Source organism: Rhopalosiphum maidis, chromosome 3 (assembly GCF_003676215.2).
Source record: "Rhopalosiphum maidis isolate BTI-1 chromosome 3, ASM367621v3, whole genome shotgun sequence".
Taxonomy (NCBI): domain Eukaryota; kingdom Metazoa; phylum Arthropoda; class Insecta; order Hemiptera; family Aphididae; genus Rhopalosiphum; species Rhopalosiphum maidis.
Genome location: NC_040879.1, coordinates 36,064,831 through 36,074,058, shown reverse-complemented (window position 1 = coordinate 36,074,058; position 9,228 = coordinate 36,064,831). Strand labels below are relative to the sequence as shown.

At 26.3% G+C, this 9,228-nt stretch overlaps 1 pseudogene; it reads right to left on the bottom strand.

Moving 5' to 3' along the window:
* On the bottom strand, positions 1 to 5,244 carry LOC113558014 (annotated as a pseudogene).
* Positions 5,245 to 9,228: the final 3,984 nt, after the last annotated feature.

Below are 9,228 nucleotides of genomic sequence, written 5' to 3'. Positions count from 1 at the left end.
TCAAAACCTAAAATGCACAAATAGTAATACATTTAAACCAATAACATAGGATTTATATTGTAATTTGGGGTACAACAATATTTTTTTTTCTCAATATTGATTCATACAATTCTACAAGTTTATTTTTTCGATCTATTTTCAGTTTCATCATTTTAATATCCTTCTCTGTCTTTTCTATAGATCTTTTAAGTTTAAGGTAGTGATCAATCCGTTCATCCTAAAAAAAAAAAAAATATACTCTTATTATAATGTAATAGGTAATATAATAATGTACTATAAAACATATATCATAATGTTATGACTGATATTTATAAATTACTATTTTTAAGTTTAGAACCACACACAATTATAATAATAATATATACATGCATGTAATATAAATACACAAATTATTACTGATATAATATAAAATATTTGTTTCCTAATGATCAAAGCTATATCTGCTTTTTATTTTCTATTTCCAATATTCAGGTGTAATGTTAATTTTAATAAAATACATATTAAAAATTTCAAACCACATGTACTTACTTCAGTTTCATTGAATTCATACTCATCGTTTTCGTCATTATCATCATCATCATCATCATCATCATCATCATCATTATCGCCTTTATCTTTCTTATTTTTACTGTGACTTTCTTCCTCTACAGTTATCTAAATTTTAGAATAGATCACCAAGTAAATTACATAGTAATAGTTTTTACTTTTATACTCATGCGTTACGTTATTTTATTAGATATTTGAGTCTATTCGATATTATTGAATAGATTTCTTTTTAATGAAGGTATATGAAAATATATATTTATTATAAGATTAATGTTGCAGATGAATGATTATTACCTTTTGAGTAATAGGTGTTTGTCTTAGTAATTTATTTCTATAATGTTTAATTTCTGCGTCCAATGTTGGTAAGATTAAACCAAGTTCGAATTTTCTAAAATAATATTTTTTTACCAAACAATTTTGACGAACGACACCTAAATAGAAATTTAAAAAATAAATTTATTTATTTTATTAACGAAATATTTTATGCATACTTAGGTGGTATTTAAGTTTTTTATTCTTCTCTATTATGTCGGTTTGTTCTTTCAATAGTTTTTTGTTCAGTATCCTGACGTTATGCATGTCCGCTTCGAATACCGTGTTCCGTATATGTTTCGAAGTCACGTAACTTTCGCGCAGCATCTCCTGCTCGGCGAGGGCATCTATTATTTTGAATTGTATATCGTTCAGGTATATTGAACTCGACATAATTTTTTTTTTTATAAATTTCTCATATTTCTCGGCCGGTATGCGCTTAGTTAATTTGTTAACGCCGGCCACCAAGACGTTTGTCCTGTATGTAAGGTATTAACGTATTTAGATAATACAATAAATACACGTATTTGCGTGTAATACACTCAAAACTTAGGACGGATAATGTTCAGCACCATGGACCCAAATTTACACTTAATTCAGTCATATTTTCACATTGAAATTATTGTTCTGTTGTGTTCCTGTAACACTATCTTATTCTCGATAACTCCGCGTATACACATATAAATATTAACATATTTCATGCGAAAGATGACTTTGATATATTATTATGGATGTTTTATATTTTATATTTTAACGGTTACCAAAGTACCTACCCTACTACGATTTTTACACAATTATTGTAACCGTCCATATTTTTGACATTTCAGAGCTTTTTATTTTAATATAGTACATATAGTCAGTGCATCACCACTCAACAATTACCATTTATAATAATACTTATCGTTTTTTTTTATTAATAAGTTATAGACCGACAATTATTTGGTAGATATAGATAATAATAAATATGATTTATTATACATGGTCAGTAGTCAACTATTTTATCTAGGTTTTACGGTTGAATAAATTAAAATATTACATAAATATATTATAAAGAGTATTATTAGGTACATACACACCTATAGGTTTCGATGTATTGAAGTTGTCTATTAATTTCGAGTTCGATGTTTTCAGTTTCGATTTCAATTTTATCGAGGTTCTTAATCATTTTGGCGTTTAATTTATCAAATTGTTCTTCCAAGGTTATTACAGCTTTCTCTACTTCGGCAATCACTTGGTGTATAGATATTCTGTAAGAAACCGCACAATCCATACAAATATGATTTATGGATCTCCAAACAAATTAACTAAATCATAATAGGTAATATTGTCATAATATAGAATTATGATTATAAGAGATTGATTTTGCACACGTAACTATTATTTTAAATGCTAATTTCTATGTTTTATGATCCAAAATATTTAATGTTTTCAGTAAATTAAATTGATGGTGACTATTCCTGGGATACGGACGATACGGTATTAAAACTTTATTTGGAAAAAGTTCGAAACAATTTAAAAGTTAAAGGATTAACCCACTTGAAAAATTTTACAAAATGAACTGCAATTACGGACTTTAAATTATCGTCGTTACTTATTATTATTTTGCGTGAGAATGAATATCGTTTGCTACTCCATAAGACCATGAAATATAGTTACCATGTACAATAATATTATTATATCTGGATTCTTTTTTTTTTAAGCATCTTGTCTAAGTTTTCCAACCCTGGTTATGAATTATTAAAAATTCTCATAATTTGTTTAAAAATTGAAAAATTGGAAAAAAACCAAAGTATACGCATAATGTAAATGTGTTTTGTACGCGTTCATAATTGCATATATACTGCAAGACGAGTCAAACGAAGTGAATAAAAAATATCTTAACAAATGGCTTAAACTAAACGTACTTATTCACTGTGATTGCATTATTAACGACACTATACATGCTACCAAGAACCGATTTATTTGATTTTGCCAAAATCACGGACTGGCGAAGCTTTTCTTTCGATATTTTTGGGATTTTAGTGATGACTGGAGGTAAATCATCGAAAACGAAGGGCATCCACGAAACATCGATTGTGTCTGTATGCCAAAACATTAACAATATGAGATTGTTGTATATGTAATATAGTACTTATATTATTGATTCCTGAAAATGTATTATATATTAGTAATTTACTTGAAGTGATAAGCTCGGGTTGTACTTTTATCGAATTCAATTCTATTACTTCGCATTCGCATCTAAGAAGCAAAATATTTTTTATTAAATATTCCAGTTTTGCTTGTATCTGCTCAGATGTACACTCTAAAAAAAAGCATATAAACTGACTTCAAGTTTAAAGAGAGACAATAAGTTTACATTTTGGGTTTTTTATATATATATAAAAAGAAAACGTTCAGAGGAATAATACGATATTATGATTATTATGCTACAATAAACATTGGATCGGAATAAAAATATATAGTGTTTGGCCTTGTATATGGTTATTGCGTGTTTCATTGAACGTTCTTATCGTTTCTTTTTATTTGAATAAGCTTACGACGAATATAATAAAGGTAATATACGTTATATTTGATCGTATAAATTAAGTTAACCTATATTAATTATACGAGTATTTACATTATTAGAAAATCAAATAAAAATATTTCTAATTTTTCCAAAAATAAATATTTTTATATTAAGAATTTAATATTAAAATAATTTGATTTCAAGAAATTCAAAAAAAGGTTTACTAGTATATTATATTATTAAAAAATCATAATTTCGAAATTATCTTTTATTAGTTTATTATCTATTAAAATCCTTATGATAATTGGGCTGCATACGAACTGAGTCCCAGTTTAACCTTTTATGATAAATTGAATCCTGGCTTGTTTTAAGCTTTTAGGGTATATACCAATTGAGTTCAATGAAAATGTAGGTATAATATTAATTGAGTCCCTGTTTTAATATTAACTGAGTCCCGTAAAATTAAAAAAAAAAAATTTCCTTCCTATTTTTACAGACTTAGGACTGCCTGTAACAAAAAATCTACATGGTTAACTAAATGGTTAAAAATGTTTTTTTTTTTTTAAATATTGTATAATATAATTATATAATAATGTAGGTGTTTATAATATAATATGAATAATTTGTGTATAATTAAATAAATATAGATTGTAATGATAAAATAAAATTGTTTATATTACCTAGTAAAAATTTATGGGATAAGCATTGTATGTATTCAAAACTAGTTATTGTGTTTGATTGCAAGTTTGCAACAGCTGCATTTGATGTCCGATTTCTTTTTCTATTATATATTTTTTTGTATTTTAATTATATGAACACTTATAATTTGTATGTACGTTTCGCATTGTACATTCAACAAAATGTTTATAAATTGGTAAATATTTGGATGGGCTGAATAAAATATACCATTAATTTTCGAATGAAAGGGTTCACAACTGTTGGTGGTTCTCGCCAATGAATAAGTAATTGAGGCTCACATTTCCGGGGGATATTGTGAGTTTTCAGATATGTAATTTTTTAAAAATTTGTCCAAAAGTAAACAAAATACGAAAGGTATGTAGTTGTTGTTTTTCATTCCGTGGATAGTAAACCGTTGAGTAAATTGTATTGGGCAGCTTTTAAAAGTCCCGTCATCATATATTGTATCACGAATAATTAAAAATTTTAAATATTTAAATATTATTATGTTTTTTGTTTTGTTATTAATCAATATAAATATACATGATTCGTCTTTGTTTGTCTTCGGGTTAAAATCAATAAGATAATTATTATACTAGCGATGATAGAAATAAAAGCTAAAATTCCCGGCCTATAGTATAATATGTTACTATATTATCTGACGGAAGTCATAAAATTGATATGAACGATACTTATATGTATATATATATATATATATATATATATATATATATATAGGTATATTCATCTGGAGCGGCTTTTGACGCATGGCACGGCATGATTTCCGCTATGTTTGGACTCCGGAGGTTAATTGTGTTGATTTTATATTTTACTCAAAATAATCTTCGGACTCAATTCGTATACTACTAGTTTCCCGTTTGTACCCGGGACTCAATAATTATATTATTTTTTTCCCGTTCAGGTAAAGGCACTCAATATAAGTATACAGCAAACTACTTAACAAATAAACAAAGTATATTATAACAATTTTTTATACAAGTATCATGTAGGCAAACACCAAACCATTTTTACAATCTGTTATTCAAGATTTAAAATAATGTTTTGTTTCAAAAGTAATTTTTGGCAACTGTAAAACTGTAAAAGTATTATGTTTTTATTTTACCTTTTAAGGGTGTCTCTAAGAATGGTTCATGTTCATCACCGGTGAAATACCAAGTTGTGGGTTCACTAATAGTCGACATCTTACTATTTTGAGCAGATTATAATATTGTGAAAACTATAATGAAATACAAACATCGTAATAAGTTAGAAATTAAGTTTTTTTACAAAGTTATTTTATCTTAAAGTTTACTAGGCAACACGATAATTAAATGTAAGTACATACAAACCAGATACGGTGATAGTTTTTCTAGAACTTTTTCAGTATTCGGAAATAATATTTCGACGAAACTGCTCTTTGTAGTAAAATATTGAATGATCGTTTTTAATAGTTTTAATAAGAAAGTGAACATTTCGTTTTAACAAAAAATAAATCGTAATTAATTTTTTTTTTTTTTTAATGTTGGCCAAAAGATTTGCACTAAACTAATATTTTATAGTCATTTTAGATTCTGAACGGAGTGATGAATGTATTGATTTTACAATGATGTGTTTTTTTAATTTTTTTTTAATTTTGTGTCTGTCATCACGTTTTGGAGTGGTATTAATGCTTCAATTTTTACTTCAGCCCATCTTTGAATAAAAAAATTCATCTAGTTGATACTTTGGGGCGTCAAAAGTAAAAAATTTCCAGTAATTTTCAAAAGCGTCGGGAAAAATCTTGAAAAAATAACGAAAAAACGGTTAAGTTTTACGCATAACCACTTTTCGACAAAATTGATTTTTTGATTTTGCTGTATCTCAAAAACGAATCATTTTAAATACTTGAAATTTTCACCAAATGTTTATGTTATGATTATATATTTACGATTAAATTTTCAAAATATTTTTTTAAGCTACTTATAGACAATTTAAATTTTCGACTTTTCTAAGTTTTTTTTCTTAAAATGCCGATAAAAAAAATTTAAAATTTTTAAAATTTAATACAAGGGTTATTATAAGTTGTACTTATTGTAGAAAAAAAAATCAAAAATCGTAAGTCACAATTTTTGTTTATAAGCATTTAAAGTTCAAATGTTTACGAAATATATCAAAATCGCGAAAATTTGCAAGGAAATTTGAAGATAAAAATTCATAAAATTTTTGTAATTTATACTTAAGGTTCAAAAATCCAATACAAGGCTATCCATAAGTTTTCCTTCGAGTAAAATAGGTAATAATATAATATATACAATTAGTTATCATTAACTGACAAATCATCTCCGTTCAGAATCGTTTTTCGTATACAATGATACCCGTCATTGCATTCAAATTTAACACATCCATTATAATGACCAGTGACCTACTCTCCATCTTTACTATACAGCAGAGCGATACCCACTTTTTTTTCTTTAAAAATATTTATACATTTTTATTTTGTTTTAAGACGCTCGACTTATGAACATATTCAGGTTTACGAATAGAGATCGTACATTTTTTTCAATAGTTTTCTGGTTTTGTGTACATAACGTTATTCAAGTATGGATTGAAAGTTGCTTGAAAATGTTATTCTTTTTTCTTTTTCGTATAAATATTATTACAATTATAGGTGTTTATATACTTATATTAACGTACGTTTATATATTATAAAAATTAAACACAGCATGCAGACCAATATAATATGGTTAACTGCTAACTAAGAATAATTTACCCACAAATACACAAAAATTATAAAGCCTACATACATCTAATAAGAGCACTTTGTATTTTGCGTGAATTCCAACATTTGAGTTGTGAATAAAATCAATACCTACCACTAAAGTCTTCGTTTGCAGAACAGTCCAAATGTATCAAGAGTTTGATCATAAAATCATGATGTTTTTATTTGTTTTGTAGCGGTTATTGGAATTTAATATTTTAACCATATAATGACAAACACATTATTAATTGGCTTAAGTAATTGATATACTATAACATTTAAAACATATAATAATTATTACCAATGAGTTGTTTTGTATTTGTACTGAGGTTTATTAGTAGGCGGTAAAAGTATGTAAAAGCCATAATAATTAGTAATTATGTGAATCATTATGATCATGTATCCTCAAATACCGATCGTTTACTGACAAAAATGTATGGGTAGGTAGTGCTTGGTGCCAAAAAAAAAAAAAAAAAAAAAATAGTTACAATATATACATGAGTAATTTCAAGTTAATTAAAAAACTTAGAAGTTACTCGGCACACTCGAAATAATAATTATACTTTAGAAGGTACATCTTACGAAGTAAGTTTTGTAATAGTAGAGTAATAAACAAGGCGGCGCGATAGATAGGCAATTTAGGGTCAATGTTACTTATTTATTTTGTTTACAATAATACATATTTGGCTTGCGGAATCTATCGCATTCTAAATACGATGATAAATGGTTATATTATTTACCTTATTACCTGTAATGCGATTTTTTTGTTTTAATAATTGCAATAATAGATGAATTAATATTAAGTATATCAAATAATGATGTGAGTATAGTAACTAAGTAATTCATATGTTGTAGAAAATTAACACACTTTTAGATTCGGAGTGGAGCAATAGCAAGTGGATTTTTTGTATCAGTTATAACATTTCAAAAAATTAAATTCTTTAATTTTAAATTAAAATTTTTTTCTGGTAGAAGAGTATATCTAGACAATCTAGTTGGTAATTTTGCAAGGTAAAATGTTAAACATTTCTATTAATTTTCTTAATAATTAAGAAAAATTAGGGAAACATGGAAATCTTTACGCAAAATCAAAAACAAATTAAAAATGATAAACCTTAGATAGTTGACATTGTTACCAAATTTTTATATTAGCATTTTCTATACATAGTATAATTTTTAAGATATTTTAGCTACTGCAGCATTCATTCAATTTTTGAAGTGGATAGTTCTTCATTTAATTCATTTTTATTTGCGCTTTGTTCTAAACAATAGTTTTTATTATGCCCGAGGACGCCATCATAATAAATGCAAGCCTCAATATTATTAGGCTTATTTTAAATATATTGCTGTGCACACATAGTGTTTGTTCTGTCAACAAATTTGTTTTTAAATACAATTTTAAACTCAAGATAAAAAGATAAAGATTAAGGTTTTTTATTTTGTATTTTGTTCATTCCGGCCAATAGTTATATAGTAGATATACATTGGATGACATAACTATACATATAATATTATACAGAGGTGGCTTGGACGTAATTACAAAAGGTGCATTCCACTCCCAAAAATATGGGGTGGGTGTATTTTTGTACACTTTTGGAAAATTGTTATCGCTAATACTACTACCAACTATAGACTATGATAATATTAATATATATTATTGGTTATTGCAGATGGTATTAACTATTATTAAAACATTAACGTACTACTGTAACGTTACACAAACGTATATATATATAACGTTATCAGGGCCGGCGTAAAAAGTATTGGCGCCCTTAACCCCCCCCCACCAGTTTGAGTAGTAGTAAAAATAAGTTTTTTAGTAAGTTAAATAAAATTAGTATGTAGTTTATATAATAACTTTAAACTCTATTAGCTAAACCTTATCATACAATATTGTTATAAGGTTAAACATATTATTTTATTAGCGTATAAAATTACCGCATTACGTAACGAATCTAGACGTAATCGTCTAGTTAAGTGTATGAATTTATTTATAAATGGATAAATATAATATGAAAATAATTATTACAACACATTTATATATTTTATTTACACACACAAATGCGGTGATGTGTAGGCATTATTTTTACATTAAAACCAACGGTATCGATGCACTATTATATTCTTACATTATACAAATATGCAGGAGTGGACTGGGTTAATATTTTAGGCCGGGAATTTTTTTTGCCAAGCCAAAAATTAATAGAGAACCAACGATTTGGTCATAAGTATGTAAAAAAAAAAATAATAATGATAAAAAACCTTTATTATTTGAAAAATATTTTCAACATTTTATGTAGATATATTTCCACGGACATCAACATAAACGCTTCTAAATTCTCATTAGTTAGAGTATTTCGTAATCGATTTTTTACGAATTTTAGTGTTGAAAATGACCTTTCACACGTTATTTGTGTTACCGGTAGTGTTAAAAGATAATTATAAGCCA